Source organism: Engraulis encrasicolus, chromosome 15, assembly GCF_034702125.1.
Source record: "Engraulis encrasicolus isolate BLACKSEA-1 chromosome 15, IST_EnEncr_1.0, whole genome shotgun sequence".
NCBI lineage: Eukaryota > Metazoa > Chordata > Actinopteri > Clupeiformes > Engraulidae > Engraulis > Engraulis encrasicolus.
Window position 1 is genome coordinate 23,096,753 of NC_085871.1, and position 18,490 is coordinate 23,115,242.

Below are 18,490 nucleotides of genomic sequence, written 5' to 3' on the forward strand. Positions count from 1 at the left end.
AAGCCAAACAGAATGCACAGCGCGCCTGCTGTGACTGCATGGCTGAAGCCATAGGTGAGTATATCCAATAAATAGCACCCAAACATAATGTAAATATGTAGGCTAATGGCATGCATATCGTCACAACTTTCACGGAGTTAATTGTTATCCGAGTGTTTTCCATGTCAACCAAATCAGCTTTCTCTCGCCTGTTGAAGTTTGTAGCCCACGGAGGGAGGAAAAAAAATAGCCTAATAACGGTGAACAGTGTTGGCTATCAATAATGAACAGACAGCGCCAAGGAGGGAACGGTATCCAGTTCACTACTTTAAGGTTAATCAAAGCTTGTGTTTGACAGTGATACCAAATCGTTCTCAAAGGCCAAGGTACCCCCGTAGTCAACATATCATTCACTATAGCAGGGGTCCCCAAACTAAGGCCCGGGGGCCGGATGCGGCCCGCCAAGCCCCTTTGACCGGCCCTCCACCTCTCTGCACCTAACCATGTGAACTGGCCCAAATAAGCAATCCTCACAGAAAAAAATAATGATAAACTATATTTTTTTAATATTTTATTTTGTTTATCAACAGGCCTTCCTACAGTTTCATTTTCACTAGTGTGAATCTCCAGAAGTTTCTTGTCTTGATAATTTCTCATCTCACTGTAATATGAACAGGCCTACCATTTCTATTGTATCACTCGTAAACTGTCAATCACCATATTCCTCTAACCTTTCATGGTTACATGGTTATTAGAAATTAAAAGGAATACCTGTGGTATTTCAAATTGAAAAACATGTGAAGTACTCACTTCTTTTGCAAAGCACTTGTAATGATTAACTATTTTGTGCTAGAAATTATGGCTATAACTGGCAGTGGCCTAGTATACAGCCGACATGATTGATCCCGGCCCCTGATCACAGTCAGGAACGATAATGTGGCCCCCAGAGAAAAAAGTTTGGGGACCCCTGCACTATAGGCTATATTATGGATTGATATATTGTGGCAAAACAATTATGTGATGAAAGGCATCATGCTTCCAATCATCAAAATGTTTATAACAACACAATGAATGAGCAATGACACCAGGCTACAGTATAGCGATGGGATACAATATTTTCCAAATTAGGGCCTATAGCCTATGGCATGACCAATCACATTTGCCAATCACACAATGGCAGGTGAAGTAATACCAAAGCTAACCAGGTGAGGTGACATAAGCCTTAGCTAATAAAAGAGACACATAATTTGGTTAAAATTGAATGTTCACTTCTCTGAACACTGTAGGCCTAGCCTATAAATAGCCTAGGCATGCATGGATTACACCACGACATGTCACAAATATTACAACCAAATTCAGCTTCCTTGGCGGAGGTTTGCACTCTCTGAGTGCATTTCTAGTTCATTATTGGCATCGACTTCGCCTAAGGCCATGTTTGATTAAATATGGCCAATGCCAGGGTAGTCATCATTGCAAACTAGGGATGCAAACGATTCATTTATTAATCGACTTTAATCGATCAATGCATTAATCGATTAAAAAACATTAGTCGCAATTAATCGACAATTCAACTGACAAGAGACCTAGGTGAAATGGGCATGTGAAGAGTGTGTGTGAAGAGGGGTGTGAATAGTGGGAATATTTAAATCACCTTTGGATTAAAGAATTGAAATATAATTCATTTAAATGTGGTATTTTATCTCAATTTTTATTTAAAACTTTTTAGATTTAGTAGTTTTTTTCGAGAAACATCGAGATTTCAGGAGGAAAATGCCACTTATCAATTAATCGGAAGTTGATCGATAAGGCTATCAACTAATGATTAATGGATTAATCGATAATTTGCATTCCTATTGCAAACTACACAAGTTGAGAGATTCCACAGGTGAATGTTTGGTACCCCCAAAAAAGTAGATAGTGCAGTATTTGTAAAGCAGCTTTGAAAATATTTTTTTTTCCGAAATACAAAATCTCAATCTTTTCAGAGGACATAGTCAAGTTGGGAGGTGTTTGTTGTCAAGGCGTCCCATGAAAATCTGGGGGGAGAGCTTGTATTGTAAAGGTCTTACAGTGTCTAGAAACCCTGATATCTCTCAGGACATTAGTCAAAAATCTGATGTTAGCTATGAATGCAGAAAACTCCGCACTCAAACTGACATGGTGGTGATCTATAAATAAATAATGAGACGTTTGTGAGTGCGGATTTTTCTTCTTTCAGTTACCTTTTATCGTGCACCCAAAGACATTCATTTTTTACAAGAAGTTGAGCGCGTCCTCTGACAAAGCTATGAATGCATACACTCATATTGCATTGGGTTTCAAGGTCTTACAGGATCTAAAAACCCTGATATCTAATCAAGGACATTAGTCAAAAGTCTGATGGCAGCTATGAATGCGTACACTCATATTGCATTGGGTTTCTGAGACTGTTCTAAGTATGATACCTCCCATTTCTTGTAAACACACACACACACACACACACACACACACACACACACACTAGGGATGCAAATTATCGATTACCGGTAATTTATTAATCATTAGTTGATAGTCCTATCGATCGACTTACGATTAATTGATAAGCAGCGTTTTCCCCCCTGAAAACGCAATGTTTCTCGAAAAAAAATACTAAATCTATTTTTTTTTATTAAAAATTAAGATAAAATACCACATTTAAATTAATTCTATTTCAATTCTTTAATCCAAAGGTAATTTAATTATTCCCACTATTCACACCCCTCTTCACACACACTCTTCACATGCCCATTTCACCTGGGTCTCTTGTCAGTTGAATGATCTATTAATTGCGATTAATGTTTTTTAATCGATTAATGCAATTTAATCGATTAATCGTTTGCATCCCTAACACACACACACACACACACACACACTCACACACACACAACTTTCTGTGGCCAAAGGCCTGCACTGTCATATCTCACTGAGAGCGATAGTTGTTTTCCAAGTGACTCTGGCTTGTAGCACCTTGCTAGGGATGGTAAAACGTTCTCACGGAAAACTGTCCAGACATCTATCTTTTAATACATTGTGCCAGGATGAAATTGTGCCAGACCTTTAGAAAAACAAAGCCAGACCAGTGTTTTCCCCTCGGGACCTGTGTACAAATGTTCCTCCACTGCATCGAGAGTCACACATTTGTTGACTCTCTTGGAAGGACTTGAAGGACGATACTTTTAAAGGTGATTGTGTATATTTGTATCTCGCCAAGGACCAAAAATATAGGGTCTTTTTTTTACAGTCTATGAAACTGGTTATTAAAGAAGACGCTTTTGCACACCTCTGTAGTTGGGCAGGTGAGTAGGATACAGTATTATCCCAGTGGGGCTGTCATTCAAGTGTAAAGAAATCCCGGCCACACACTGTCCATTCCACCAACAAACTTTAAAACAACGTTTCGGTCATCCAACCTTCTTCAGGTTAAGTTTATTAAAGGTTTAAAATGTATTCAAGCTTGTTGGTGGAATGGACAGTGTGCATGGTTTCTTTACACTTGAATCTAGTCTATCAAACTGCCATAGAAGACTTTTTGAGGTATGAATGTAAGGAACCAATTTTTCGAAGTCTGGCGGTGAGTGTGGCCTTGTGTGAAAGGTGAGTGATTTCGAGGAAAGCGAAGCGTGGGGGCCCTGGAGCGGACACATGACAGACAGCCGCCCACCTGCCAGGACCCTAATGAGGGGACTGAGGAGACAGGAGAGGAGAGGATAAAGGAGAGGAGATGAGAGGAGAGGAGAGGAGAGGAGAGGATAAAGGAGAGGAGATGAGAGGAGAGGAGAGGAGGGTATAAAACAGAGGAGGGACAGGAGAGGAGAGGAGAGGAGAGGAGAGGAGAGGAGAGGAGAGGAGAGGATAACACAGAGGAGAGGAGAGGAGAGGAGAGGAGAGGAGAGGAGAGGGGAAAACAGAGGAGGGACAGGAGAGGAGAGGAGAGGAGAGAGCAGAGGAGGAGAGGAAAGGAGAGGAGAGGAGGGGGGAGGAGACGAGAGGAGAGTAGAGGAGAGGAAAGGAAAGGAGAGGAGGGGATGAAACAGAGGAGAGAGGAGAGGACAGGAGATGAGAGGAGAGGAGAGGAGAGGATAAAGGAGAGGAGAGGAGAGAGAGGAGAGTGGAGTAGAGGATAAAGGAGAGGAGAGGAGAGGAGAGGAGAGGAGACGAGAGGAGAGGAGAGGAGAGGAGAGGAGAGGCAGAGGAGAAGATGGAAGAAGAGAGGATGGGAGAGGAGAGGAGAGGAGAGGAGAGGAGAGGAGAAGAGAAGGCTGAGAGAAGAGCATTGAGCGTTGCCAATGGCGATAGCAGCATTAGAGGGAGCTGACTCATGCAGCCCTCATCACTAGTGGCCGCCTGTTAACGGAAATCAGTACCGCATGTGGCTGAGTGTGTGTGTGTGTGTGTGTGTGTGTGTGTGTGTGTGTGTGTGTGTGTGTGTGTGTGTGTGTGTGTGTGTGTGTGTGTGTGTGTGTGTGTGTGTGTGTGTGTGACTTAGTTGGCTCTCCCTTTGTTGGCTCTCCATATGGGTGTGCATGCACTAATTGTGTGTGTGTGCTTCTCCCTCAGAGTGAATTGAATGTGTGTGTGTGTGTGTGTGTGTGTGTGTGTGTGTGTGTGTGTGTGTGTGTGTGTGTGTGTGTGTGTGTGTGTGTGTGTGTGTGTGTGTGTGTGTGTGTGTGTGTGTGTGTGTGTGTGTGTGTTTTGGAGGAAGGTGAATGCTTGTTGGCCCCTATTGCTATGAGCATGCCTGTCTACACTATGTGTGTGGGTGCTTGCTGGTTCCTCTTTGTGTGTGTAACTGTTTGCACAGTTGTGTGAGTGTCTGTGTGTGAGAACGTCTTGGGCTACCTTTGTGTGTGTGTGTGTGTGTGTGTGTGTGTATGACACAGACAGAGAGAGAGACAGTGAAATGTGAAATGAGAAAGTGAATGGCAGACAAAGATGGAGAGAGAGAGAGAGAGAGAGAGAGAGAGAGAGAGAGAGAGAGAGAGAGAGAGAGAGAGAGAGAGAGAGAGAGAGAGAGAGAGAGAGAGAGAGAGAGAGAGAGAGAGAGAGAGAGAGAGAATGTGTGTGTGTAAGTCCGTGGCTGTGCATTTGAGTGGGTGGCCCTTTCTATTGAATAATTCATCGCTAACTGAAGAGCATAGCGCATTGCTATCACAGGGCTTTAAACACACATATCTCTCTCTCTCTCTCTCTCTCTCTCTCTCTCTCTCTCTCTCGCTCTCGCTCTCTCTATCCATCTTTCTCTGCCATTCACTTTCTCTCTGTCTCTCTTTCTTTGTCTGTCTCACACACACACACACACACACACACACACACACACACACACACACACACACACACACACACACACACACACACACACACACACACACACACACACACACACACACACACACACACACACACACACACACAAACAAACAAAGATAGACCCTCTCTCTCTCTCTCTCTCTCTCCGTCAAAGTGCTTTAAACACACACCACTCCATTCTAGCCTAATCAGCTGTGACATAACTAGCCAGTCTGAGGTGGGTGGTAAGGGACCACACCAGCCGCACAGCAGTGCTCTTAGCAGAATTACATTATGCAGCTTCTGGTGGCTAATCACAAACGCCTAATGAAGGATGAGAAAAGTGCTCAAGTGATAGCTGCCTTAACGAATGAGAGTAGAGTAGAGGGAGTAAGTGGAAGGGAGTGTTTGGTTCTCGCTCTCTCCCCCTTCTCTCTCTCTCTCTCTCACTGTACTGTATATATATAAGAACACATTAATCGTGATTAACTAATTAACATTTTAATCACGAATATTTCTTTAAAACCACAATTATCTTCATTAATTGCAAGTAGAGTTTCCCATCATTTGTGGTTTAGAAAATTATACGATACAATACGATACGGTAACACTTAATTGTCAGTTTTCACTGAAATTAATTTTGCATCCCTGCACAAGACTCGTTTAAGGAAGGATAAGACATATACATGTAACATCAAAGGAGTAAAATATATCAGTAAATATATCATGAGTTCAATACTTCAAATTAAAGTGATACTGTGTCATTTTTTGAAATAAGCTCATATTACACCTCCCCTTGAGTTTTACCTTTTCCCAGTACTTCCAGCCATTATCTGGGTATGACAGTGTAAATTTTACCTCCAAGCTAGCAATTAACATTGAATCCAGCCGCCAGCTGGTCTCATAGGATTTAATGTTAGATGCTAGCATGGACGTAAAATTTGCACTGCCATACTCGGAGAACGATTGGAAGTACAGGAGAAAGGTAAAACCACAGCCCCTTTAGAACAGCCTTGCCACTCCCCATTGTACCGCCATTTTTGGCTGCAGTTCCAACGAGATTTCCACTAGGGGCACCGGCGGAGACCTAAATGAATGGGGCCAAATGGAGCTAGATGCTAAACATCATCAATTTCACCCAAGTCTCACAATGCTCAGATTTGAATGTCGTTCTGGAGACTTCAACAAGGGTTTTATATAAAAAGTTTAATAAAAAGTACATATGTCCGTTTGATTTTTTACAGGGGGAGTTTTTGTTGCACACAACGCGCTAGCATTTTGCTAAGTGCGTGACGTCACAGACACTTAAAATCACTTACGCAAACTCAGCCGTGGGTATTTTATATACATACTCTTTCGGAAACAACATTTGAATGACAAGAGAAAAAATCATGTATAGAGATAAAGGCACCATGAGGGGTTTTGCTCCGTAGGACTCCATTCATTCTGGTGGACCCCCACGTGGATAAGGGTGGAACTGCAACTAAACTTGCCTCGTTCGGAAAGTGGAAATGCACCGTGAAACCAACCAGTTGTGTATCTGTTCATCCTAAACAATCTGTGGTAAAACTCAAAACTCTTAAAATACAGATATCAACCTCTATTGAATTAAACAGCAAAGACCTGACTCACAAGTGGGCATCAATGTCAGAGCCAAAAGGCAGTCTGCGATGTCGACAGCTAACACATCCCATGTCAACAAACTCCAAATGAGTCACCAGTTTGGTAATAAAGAGGACACTGGTCAGACAGAGACATTTTGTAAAGTTGTGAGCTTTCGTTTTCATACCAGGTCAAATTCTTCGGAGCCAAAGCCATTATACTGCTTGTGTTAAAAGGATACTAAAGTTGCCTAATCATTTTATTTTGTATCAGGTGTGTGTGTGTGTGAGAGAGAGAGAGAGAGAGAGAGAGAGAGAGAGAGAGAGAGAGAGAGAGAGAGAGAGAGAGATGCAGAGAAGGAGAAGAGAGGATATAAAAGGCTAAGGCCTATGATACTACTTTATCCATTGACAAGATTCTTACTCATTCTCCACCACTAAGCTACTAAATCTGCATCTTTTCTCCCCTCTCCGCTGACTGAAATCCGGGCAGATGAAGATTGGTATAAATATTTACTCGTTTGGTGAGCGGATGGAGGATGTAGTGTGTGTGTGTGTGTGTGTGTGTGTGTGTGTGTATGTGTGTGTGTGTGTGTGTGTGTGTGTGTGTGTGTGTGTGTGTGTGTCTACATGCGCACCTGAGTGTGTGTGTGTGTGTGTGTGTGTGTGTGTGTGTGTGTGTGTGTGAGAGAGAGAGAGAGAGAGAGAGAGAGAGAGAGAGAGAGAGAGAGAGAGAGAGAGAGAGCGCCTGTGTGTGTGTGTGTGTGTGTGTGTGTGTGTGTGTGTGTGTGTGTGTGTGTGTGTGTGTGTGTGTGTGTGTGTGTGTGTGTGTGTGCGTGCATGCGTGTCCGTGGATGTGTGTGTGTGTGTGTGTGTGTGTGTGTGTGTGTGTGTGTGTGTGTGTGTGTGTGTGTGTGCTTGTGTGCGTGTGTGTATGCGTGTCCGTGGATGTGTGTGTGTGGGTGCCTGTGTGCGTGGATGTGTGTGTGTGTGTGTGTGGTGTGCATGCGTGTCCGTGGATGTGTGTGTGTGTGAGTGCCTCTGTGCATGGATGTGTGTGTGTGTGTGTGTGTGTGAGTGCCTGTGTGTATACAAGTGTTTTGTGAATAAATAAACGGTGTGCTCTTGGGAATCAGCAAGATGGTTCAGGAGAATGCGCCTGTGATGACACAGAGGAGTAATGCACTCTATTGAACTCAAGTCAATGCAATTTCCCCTGGTGGCGGCCAAAGCCATTTCATTTCAATTTGTCCCCTTTCGCCCCATGCAAAGATGGTCTGCTCACTGGCACACATTGCTGGATATACATTCCGACACACACACACACATGCGCACATGCACACACACACACACACACACACACACACACACACACACACACACACACACACACACACACAAACAGACACAGACACACACAGACACATTAGTGATTGACATGATCATTTATGCAAAGTCTGTCTGCTATCTGACACGGTGCATATAATGTCACAGACACTAGACACACACGCGCGCGCGCACACACACACACACACACACACAGGTGTGGCTAACCTGACAATATTGCATGCAAAATCTCTCTGCTGACTGACTTTACTGGATTGTGTTCTGTTTTCATTTTCTTTTGAATATAAATATATACTGTATGGAAACTTCAACACAAACAACACAGTCATGCACACACACACAATTAAGAACATTCTCTCTCTCTCTCTCTCTCTCTCTCTCTCTCTCTCCCTTCTTATATGTCTGTCTCACTCTATTACAGGATATATGCTGAACACAACACATTGATACCCCCCTCTCTCCATCATCATTTTCTCCCACTCCATCCATCTCTCTGTGTCATTCTCATTCTCTCTCTCTCTCTGTCTCTCCATCTCTTTCCTTTTTCTCCTCTTCAGTAAAAAATCTCCAATATTCTAGTCACACTCTTACTGTGTTCTACAGGGAAGCCTTAGCCTTGTGATTTGGCATAGTGCCAACCACCACTGCACTGCACTGCACTGACCATCATCCAAATCTCTGCCACTCTCCACTCAGCTCTCCACACACACTGTGTGTGTGTGTATACCAGGGCTTAACACTAACACACGCCAGGTAGCCAAATGCGGGTGAATATCGGCGTTGGCTAGTAGATACCGAAGGTTCACTAGCCATTCTGGCGGGTCCGTTACTATTCTGAATGATGAGGCACGCATTTTGTAGTTTTTTTCCTCGGACCGTCTTTGCTACAAAAGCAATACAATGCGATTTCGCGAGCCTACAATACCCATGAAGCACCTGTGTCACGTGTCACCTGTGTGTCACGCATGCCAAGAATCTGATAGAGCGACTCGCAGACCTGTACAGGTCTGTGGAGCGACTAGTCTTGCGAAGAGGAGTGGCAACGGGCTACCGGCATATCAGCGTGTTTGGAAATGTCACTGAAAACCTTGTCGTGAAAATAAAGTAGGCTAGCGAAGTTCATCTCAACTGACGTGTTTTGCGATCTCTCATTAGTTCAATACTTAGTAGTAGTGGATATTAAAATGACCAAGGCGAGAGGAAAACACGCCAGCCTGTCTTGTGAAAGTCTCGAGACTAAAGCGCAGTGATAAGACAAGGACACAAGCGGTATTAATAAATAATGTTCGGTTTAATTTTTCTGACTTGCCTGTATGTCTTCATACCTTAATACTCCTCCATGTTTCTTGTGCTGTTGTTCCCGACTGTCAAACCGGGCTTAAACAACGTAGCCTTCCAGACTGCACTAAAGCACGTCCCTTGCCCGTTTCGCCTTGCGTCCGTTTATTTAAACAACTCAATATTAAACGAAATGAAAGGAAATCGTAGCCCCTTCTGTAGGCCTTGCTACCCTGTCTGTGTGCGCTTTTTAGTGGATACTATAAGAAAATATTCCAGAAGAGGTGTTATTCCACATCCATGACCGAGGAGAGGCGAACTTGGCAATGACTTTTGCTATCTACTTTGCTATCAATTTGGACGGCAACCTCCACAGATAGATGGCCTATATGATATGAAGAAAGTGCCTTTCAGATCAAAGGCGAAAATATTTTGCTCCCGTGTAGCTTACATTTGTGCCCTTCCACAACACTGTGCTTGGTGTTTCTGCATGGTCAATATAGCCTATGCCGGCCAATTCCTCAGATCAGTAAATCTGTTCTTTCCATAGCATGCATGCATGGACCAGTTAATAGGCCTAACAATTATAGGCTAATTATTAAGCCCTATATTATATTATATTATATTATATTATATTATATTATATTATATTATATTATATTATATTAGCCTACATTACATTATTACAGCCTATTATATAATTCTTTAAAGCTGCTATGATGGTTAAGAAAATGATGGCTAGTGAAAAGGCCCAATGGCTAGTGAGTCAGGAAAACCACTAGCCAAAATGGCTGGTAAGCGAAAAAGTTAGTGTCAAGCACTGGTGTATACGCGCATGTGCATGTGTTTGTGTGTGTCTTTCTGTGTGTGTGCATGTGCGTGTGTGTGTGTGTGTGTGTGTGTTGAGACCCCCCACTTCTCCTTAAGTACAGTACACACACTCACAGAAGTTCAAGGGACACTTTTGTCCCCCCTGTCACTATCGCCACTGCTGCTGCTTCCATGCACCTGGAATATATTCTACGTCTTCACCTGTGTGTGTGTGTTTGTGTGTTTGTGTGTGTGTGTGTGTGTGTGTGTGTGTGTGTGTGTGTGTGTGTGTGTGTGTGTGTGTGTGTGTGTGTGTGTGTGTGTGTGTGTGTGTGAGTGCCTGTGTGCGTGGATGTGTGTGTGTGTGAGTGCCTCTGTGCATGGATGTGTGTGTGTGTGTGTGTGTGTGTGTGTGTGTGTGTGTGTGTGTGTGTGTGTGTGTGTGTGTGTGTGTGTGTGTGTGTGTGTGTGTGTGTGTGTGTGTGTGTGTGTGTGAGTGCCTGTGTGTATACAAGTGTTTTGTGAATAAATAAACGGTGTGCTCTTGGGAATCAGCAAGACGGTTCAGGAGAATGTGCCTGTGATGACACAGAGGAGTAATGCACTCTATTGAACTCAAGTCAATGCAATTTCCCCTGGTGGCGGCCAAAGCCATTTCATTTCAATTTGTCCCCTTTCGCCCCATGCAAAGATGGTCTGCTCACTGACACGCAATGCTGGATATACATTCCGACACACACACACACACACACACACACACACACATGCGCACATGCACACACACACACACACACACACACACACACACACACACACACACACACACACACACACACAGTCACACACACACACACACTAGTGATTGACATGATCATTTATGCAAAGTCTGTCTGCTATCTGACACGGTGCATATAATGTCACAGACACTAGACACACATGCGCGCGCACAGTGCACACACACACAGGTGTGGCTAACCTGGCAATATTGCATGCAAAATCTCTCTGCTGACTGACTTTACTGGATTATGTTCTGTTTTCATTTTCTTTTGAATATAAATATATACTGTATGGAAACTTCAACACAAACAACACAGTCATGCACACACACACAATTAAGAACATTCTCTCTCTCTCTCTCTCTCTCTCTCTCTCTCTCTCTCTCTCTCTCTCTCTCTCTCTCTCTCCCTTCTTATATGTCTGTCTCACTCTATTACAGGATATATGCTGAACACAACACATTGATCCCCCCCTCTCTCCATCATCATTTTCTCCCACTCCATCCATCTCTCTGTGTCATTCTCATTCTCTCTCTCTCTCTGTCTCTCCATCTCTTTCCTTTTTCTCCTCTTCAGTAAAAAATCTCCAATATTCTAGTCACACTCTTACCGTGTTCTACAGGGAAGCCTCAGCCTTGTGATTTGGCATAGTGCCAACCACCACTGCACTGCACTGCACTGACCATCATCCAAATCTCTGCCACTCTCCACTCAGCTCTCCACACACACTGTGTGTGTGTGTGTATACGCGCATGTGCATGTGTTTGTGTGTGTCTTTCTGTGTGTGTGTGTGTGTGTGTGTGTTGAGACCCCCCACTTCTCCTTAAGTACAGTAAACACACTCACAGAAGTTCAAGGTACACTTCTGTCCCCCCTGTCACTATCGCCACTGCTGCTACTTCCATGCACCTGGAATATAGTCTACGTCTTCACCTGTGTGTGTGTGTGTGTGTGTGTGTGTGTGTGTGTGTGTGTGTGTGTGTGTGTGTGTGTGTGTGTGTGTGTGTGTTGAGACCCCCCACTTCTCCTTAAGTACAGTACACACACTCACAGAAGTTCAAGGGACACTTTTGTCCCCCCTGTCACTATCGCCACTGCTGCTGCTTCCATGCACCTGGAATATATTCTACGTCTTCACCTGTGTGTGTGTGTGTGTGTGTGTGTGTGTGTGTGTGTGTGTGTGTGTGTGTGTGTGTGTGTGTGTGTGTGTGTGTGTGTGTGTGTGTGTGCGTGCGTGCGTGCTCCATAGCAGGGTCACTCTGGTCTGAGTGGCACACTGAACAAATGTCACCCACACAGTCTCATCAGAGCCCTCTACAGAGAGAGGCTCCCTTCCTCTCTCTCTCTCTCTCTCTCTCTCTCTCTCTCTCTCTCTCTCTCTCTCTCTCTCTCTCTCTCTCTCTCTCTCTCTCTCTCTCTCTCTCTCTCTGCCTGCCTGCCTCTCTCTGTCTCCTGTGCTTAACAAGTGTCCAATCTCCTCCAGTGGTTCTACTTGAATAGCCTGCTGGAGAGATGGATGGGTAGCCAGATGGATGGATGGATGGATGCATGCATAGATTGTGGGAGGGAGAGAGAGAGTTCTATGTGGATGGATGCAGGGCCAGATTAAGATGGCATAGGGCCCCTAGGGTACAGGTTACTGCCCCCCCCAAAACAGGACAAATCCCACAAAAAAACGAGATAGACAGCCTCATAATTCAGAGGCAGTAATGAGTATTACCTGTACCAAGATTGAAAACTCAAACTCAACGGCAGACGAATTTTTCAATTCAGCATCTTGTCACAATTTTACAATAATTGATTTGTTGCCCTACCTTGACCAATCAGGGCCCCCCCCTGGCAGGTGGAGCCCCCTAGGCTGCAGCCATATCTAGCCTGTGCATTAATCTGGCCCTGGATGGATGGATGCATGGATGTAGGGATATTGACTGAGTATGTAGAATACAGCCATAACTTGAGGAACGTTTAGGAGCAACCCTGTCTATTTATCTGTCTGTCTTACCCCAGTATTCAGCCATGTTTTCTGCCATCCTCCATCGAAACACATCACAACAGCACATTCAAGTCACGTTTGCCTGTCGTATGTTGATGGAAGGCATCCAAGGTTACATACAAACCAGAGCTGCTTTGACCACATGTGGTAGGCACACACAGGCACAGGCACACACACTGACACGCACACCCACATACATGCACACACACCCACACACACATACTATACACACACACGCGCACACACACACACACACACACACACGCACACACACTTATGCGCGCACACACACGCACAGCTCTCAGATTCACCACAAAACTTGTCTATCTCCAGATTTTTCCACGTCTGCTTGCTGTCTTTCTCTGCCTTATTGCTTTGTGTATGTGTAGCACACTGACAGACAGATGGCTTTGTTTCACACAGAAAAGGGTCGGATGGATCGAGTTAAGTGCTCCATTAAGTGCGATGGAAAAGTGAAGGATTGCTCACAATGGGTGGTGTAAAACAAGGACGAACAACGCCAACAAATCTTCCTTCAAGATTAGGTTCAGGCCAGGGTGCAATTCCGTTACAAGAAACAGGCAGTCCACTGCTGTATAACAACATGTTATAGGAAAGGAAAGTATTAAATCCCATCACTCATGCTCTATCTGGTTGCATGCAAAAACAATATGACCACTCGACAGTTCCTCATACAAAATAAATTATTCCATTCCATTGACATCAATGATTATGATCCAGTGATGTCAATGGGATCCTGTGATGTCAATGGAATGGAAAATGTATTCTGTCGAGTCGATAGACTATCCTACAATTGAGAACAGTGGAAATAGTGACAATGCCTTGTAAGTGTAGCCTATCGTAGGCCTATGTGTCAAGAGAGTCAGGATGTGTGCAAGAGGCTGTAACCCAGTCGCCAAGGCAGAGAGAGAGAGAGAGAGAGAGAGAGAGAGAGAGAGAGAGAGAGAGAGAGAGAGAGAGAGAGAGAGAGAGAGAGAGAGAGAGAGAGAGAGAGAGAGAGAGAGCGGGGCAGGCGCGGTGGTTGGAGAATTACAAGGCTTCCAGTTCCCAAGCGATGGGTGGGGACCCGAACGCAGCATGCGAAAATAGTGACGGTTTAAAAATAAAATAAAAAAAAAAACCCTCTGGCAATAGTAAAGCTAGCTTTCATCAAAGAACTAGGTAACTGCCTCTTGGGCTCCGTATGACGTTCAAACACTGGACTGATTATCAAGTGACTGGCGCGGCGCTCTAAAAACTCCTGAAATGCCTGTGCGCAAAGAAGTGGTTCAACTTCGAGGGAGGGGTATTTTTTTAACACCGTCATGAAATCAGCTGCCCTGCACAGTCTATTGTGCCGAATCGTAAAGGCACGGATACCAAAGTAATTTCCCTGGTGACGGTCTTCCCCGATTCCCATAGGAAGAAGTAGTAGCAGGTTTGTTACATCACATCTTTCGGCAAGCTTGGCGAATTGCTGACTTGAATACAGATCAGGAGGACCAGTGTCTAACTCATGTTCACAGCCTACACATGATAAGGCAGAGTTTGGAACTGAACTGGCACGACACAACACTGTTAGACTGTTTAGGCAACCTGTCGTCGAAAGACACAACAAAGATACACACAGCTCACAGATTCACAACACAAGAAGACAGTAGGCCGACCTGCTGGGCAGTTGCACAGCGGTCTTGTTGGATTGCTTCAACAACGCAAAGAATGTTAGTAAGAAATGTAATTAGGCTATATCCACGCGTTAAGACGCACACCCGAATTGTCCCGTGTCTGATTGGCGTCACTGTAATAATCAACGACAAGGCTGATTTGGTTCTAGTCACTGATGTCTTTGGAATCTTCTCACCACTTTAAAAGTGCAAAAATCTTACTTAAACAGTGTTTGTTACAATATTCTTCTTTTCTTACAAAAGTGCTGAATTGCTGAATGCTGAATTGCACGCTGTCACATTGTGTGCCATTAACCTATTCCACATTCCCCTCGTGCGTAATACACTACAAACGCAGCATCACAACATGCAAAGCCACACAATGTAGTCATTTCCTGTACCGTGTCATTTGAAGTGAATGGTCAAATAATACAAGTCCTTCAATTCAGTCTTCTCAAACATCCAGACATATCCTATGTACCGTATGTGGTTTCCTACATCATAACTCATATTGTTTAATAAAGCAACACAACAGCTGCACGAGCCACGGAACATCAACTCACCTAACGGTTGGTTGATCCAAGTTGGTGAAATGAAAACGTCTATAGGCTATTACTGCATAGGGCTAATGCACCTCAATAATGTTTTGGGTTGACTTTATGGTTGAGGTTGACTTTCCAGATGTTCCCGAAGACACCTCTGCTTCTTGTCCGACCAAAACAACCAGTCACAGTCACAGTCACGCACGCTCTGTCAGTTGGGTCCAGCCTGGTGTGGTCTGCAGCAATACACGGACCGGAGTCCCACCGTGGCACCCTTTTAAAGGTGGGCGCTTCGAGGAGAGGAGAAAGGACACAGCCAGCCCAAGCGCGCTGCATGCCGTTGCAGATGGAGTTACCAAACGGTGTCTGGCGCCCCCTTTCGGAGAAAAGCGGACATTCATTCATTCAGAACATTTGACACTAACCAAAACAATTTGACACAAACCAAAACAACTGGGTCTCCTTGATTCATCTAAAAGGCATAGACAGACCTTTGATTAACGTAATCTGCGCAGTAGCCTATCACTGGTGTGTTGGGCATTAGTACATCCGCTAAGGAGGTTATGGTTTAGTTTACGTTGGTTTGTTTGTCTGTCTGTTTGTCTGTCAGTAGGATAACTCAAAGAGTTAAGCACGGATTTGATGAAATTGGAGTTCTTGGAAATTATACACCCTGTTCACACATGACTGCTCTGCCTCCTCTCCCTCCAATCTGATCGTCAAGTTCGCGACGACACCACCGTCCTGGGCCTCATCACCAACAGCGACGAGGGGGAATACAGGGCAGAGGTGCAACATCTGGCCTCATGGTGTGACAGCAACAACCTTGCTCTTAACACCAAAAAGACCAAGGAAATGATTGTGGACTTTAGAAAGAAACAACCGAAGCATCACAAACCCCTCTCCATCGGGTCAGAGGTGGTGGAGAGAGTCAGGACTTTTAAATTCCTGGGAGTGACCCTGGCGGAGGACCTGTCTTGGGGCACCCACATCGCCTCTGCTGTTGGGAAGGCCCAGCAGCGCCTTTTCTACCTGAGGAAGCTGAGGAGCTACCACATCCCCAAACCACTGCTGGTGAACTTTTACAACTGTGCCATCAGCAGTGTTCTGACCTATGGGTTCCTAGTGTGGTTCTCCAGCTCCTCCAAAGCAGATCAGCAGGCACTCCAGCGTGTGGTGAAAACAGCAGGGAAAATCACTGGAATGCCTCTCCCGGAGATTAGTACCATCTACACCACACGCTGTCTACGGAGAGTGCATAACATCCTGCGTGACAGCCACCATCCTGCCTACCATCTGTTCCAACAGCTACCCTCAGGTAGAAGGTACAGGTCCCTTCAGAGCCGCACTGAAAGACTGGCCAAGAGCGTTTACCACCAGGCCATTAGACTCTTGAATTTGCAGGACTGCTGAGGAACATTACTGTCTTAAATGTTCCATCCATCCTTTGGACATTCTGTGTGTGTGTGTGTGTGTGTGTGTGTGTGTGTGTGTGTGTGTGTGTGTGTGTGTGTGTGTGTGTGTGTGTGTGTGTGTGTGTGTGTGTGTGTGTGTGTGTGTGTGTGTGTGTGTGTGTACGCGCGTGCATGTTTGAGAGAGGGGGGGGGGGTGTCGTATTATGCACTTAATCTCTGCTGCACTTTAAGTGGGATGGGGGGGCTGGGGGGGTCAAGCACTGGTGTCACTTTTACCTCGTTTTGCACTTTACTTGGAAACCTGCTACTACTAAGTATTGTACCCCAAACACAATTTCGTTGCCTTTTGACAATGACAATAAATTCTTGAATCCTTGAATCCCTTGAATCCTATGCAAGGAACAAGTGATTACATTTAGGATTTTTTTTTTTTTAATCTTCCCCATTGCGGGATAGGGCGAATTTTGACATTCCAGTTTCTAACTCTAACTAACTGTAACCTAGTCAAATGTTCCATGAAATAGTTTCCTTGACGGATGTCTGCTCTCTCTGAGTGCATTTCTACTTTCACCTCTATTTTAACTAATCTTACACTGAACCAAGGCATGAATTGCATGTGATAATTGGCATTTTAATCGCCCATTTTCAAATAATGGATGTTAGTCTGGATAATTAGGCCTAAGCTGAATCACATTCCGGTAGTCTTAATTAATTTCCCCTTTTTCTACTTCAGCAAATGAATGCCATTAGTCAGCTGAAAGTGGTCAATTGACTTTTTCAAAATCCATTTGAGGCTGCAATAAATGCATCATTTAGGGTATATTCCACTAGGTGGCAGTACAGCACATGTAATGAAACGCATCCCTGCCTGATGCACACTCACACTCACTTCTACATCATGCGTATTTGATCAAGCATTCTGGTATTGATGCTAAGGTAACATAAACATACTATCTCAGTACGGCTATACCAAATGTGCTCCACTGGTTACAGTAAAACACAGAGGACAACATATTATGTAAGAGCCTTCGACATCTACTGTATCCAATATAATAGGCTGGGCCTATGCAGCAGCTCCTGATTTGGTCATAATTAACAGTACTGTTTTAAGTTCAGTCTGTAGTGTCCTGCATTATAACACATCTTAAATAGGCGATAGGCAGTTTCAAGGATTGGACCTACAGGACCATGCGAAGATGATTTTTTTTGCTTTATTTCACCCAGTGATTTTACACAGCAACTGCAGAATTTGTCCTAAATTTGCATGATGATTCAGATTCAGATACAGATTCAGAAAACTTCATTAATCCCATCAATGGGCAATTACGTTTGCAGTCCCAGTCTCCATCAATCAGCAATACATAGTATAGAACCTATAAAAAGGTTAGAAAAATGATGACCAGATGACCAGCCAATTTGCTCGCACACTTCTTCCATAATCACAACACAACATATCCTATTTCAATCAGCCTTTGCCCTCTTCCTTCCAACTGGCTCGCTCCTCTTTCTCTCCCTGACACACGGTGTGTGTGTCTGCCAACGTTGTGTTGCCGAGGCGAGGGAAGCCCTTTGTCCACATTCCATCACATTGGCAATGCAGCAGCTGGCCCTCTCCGGCGGCAGCCAATGAGAAGTCACCTTTCAGAAGTAGAAGGAGAAAAGCTGGTTTGTGATTGGCTGGCACTGGTCAATCGTCCCCCTGTCACTGGACGGGAGAGGGAGAGAGAGAAAGGGAGGGAGAGGGAGGGGGAGATGGGGGGAGAGGGAGGGAGGGGGAGGGG

General features: G+C 44.5%; 1 protein-coding gene across 1 annotated transcript in view; it reads right to left on the minus strand.

Annotated features, from left to right (window-relative positions):
- Positions 1 to 15,727, minus strand: part of rerg (RAS-like, estrogen-regulated, growth inhibitor) — a 123,265-nt gene extending 107,538 nt beyond the window's left edge. Inside the window, exon 1 of the mRNA XM_063217947.1 lies at positions 15,316 to 15,727. The gene's annotated coding sequence lies outside the window, so the exon portion shown is untranslated. The remainder of the gene's footprint in view (positions 1 to 15,315) is intronic.
- Between the last annotated feature and the right edge of the window lie 2,763 nt (positions 15,728 to 18,490).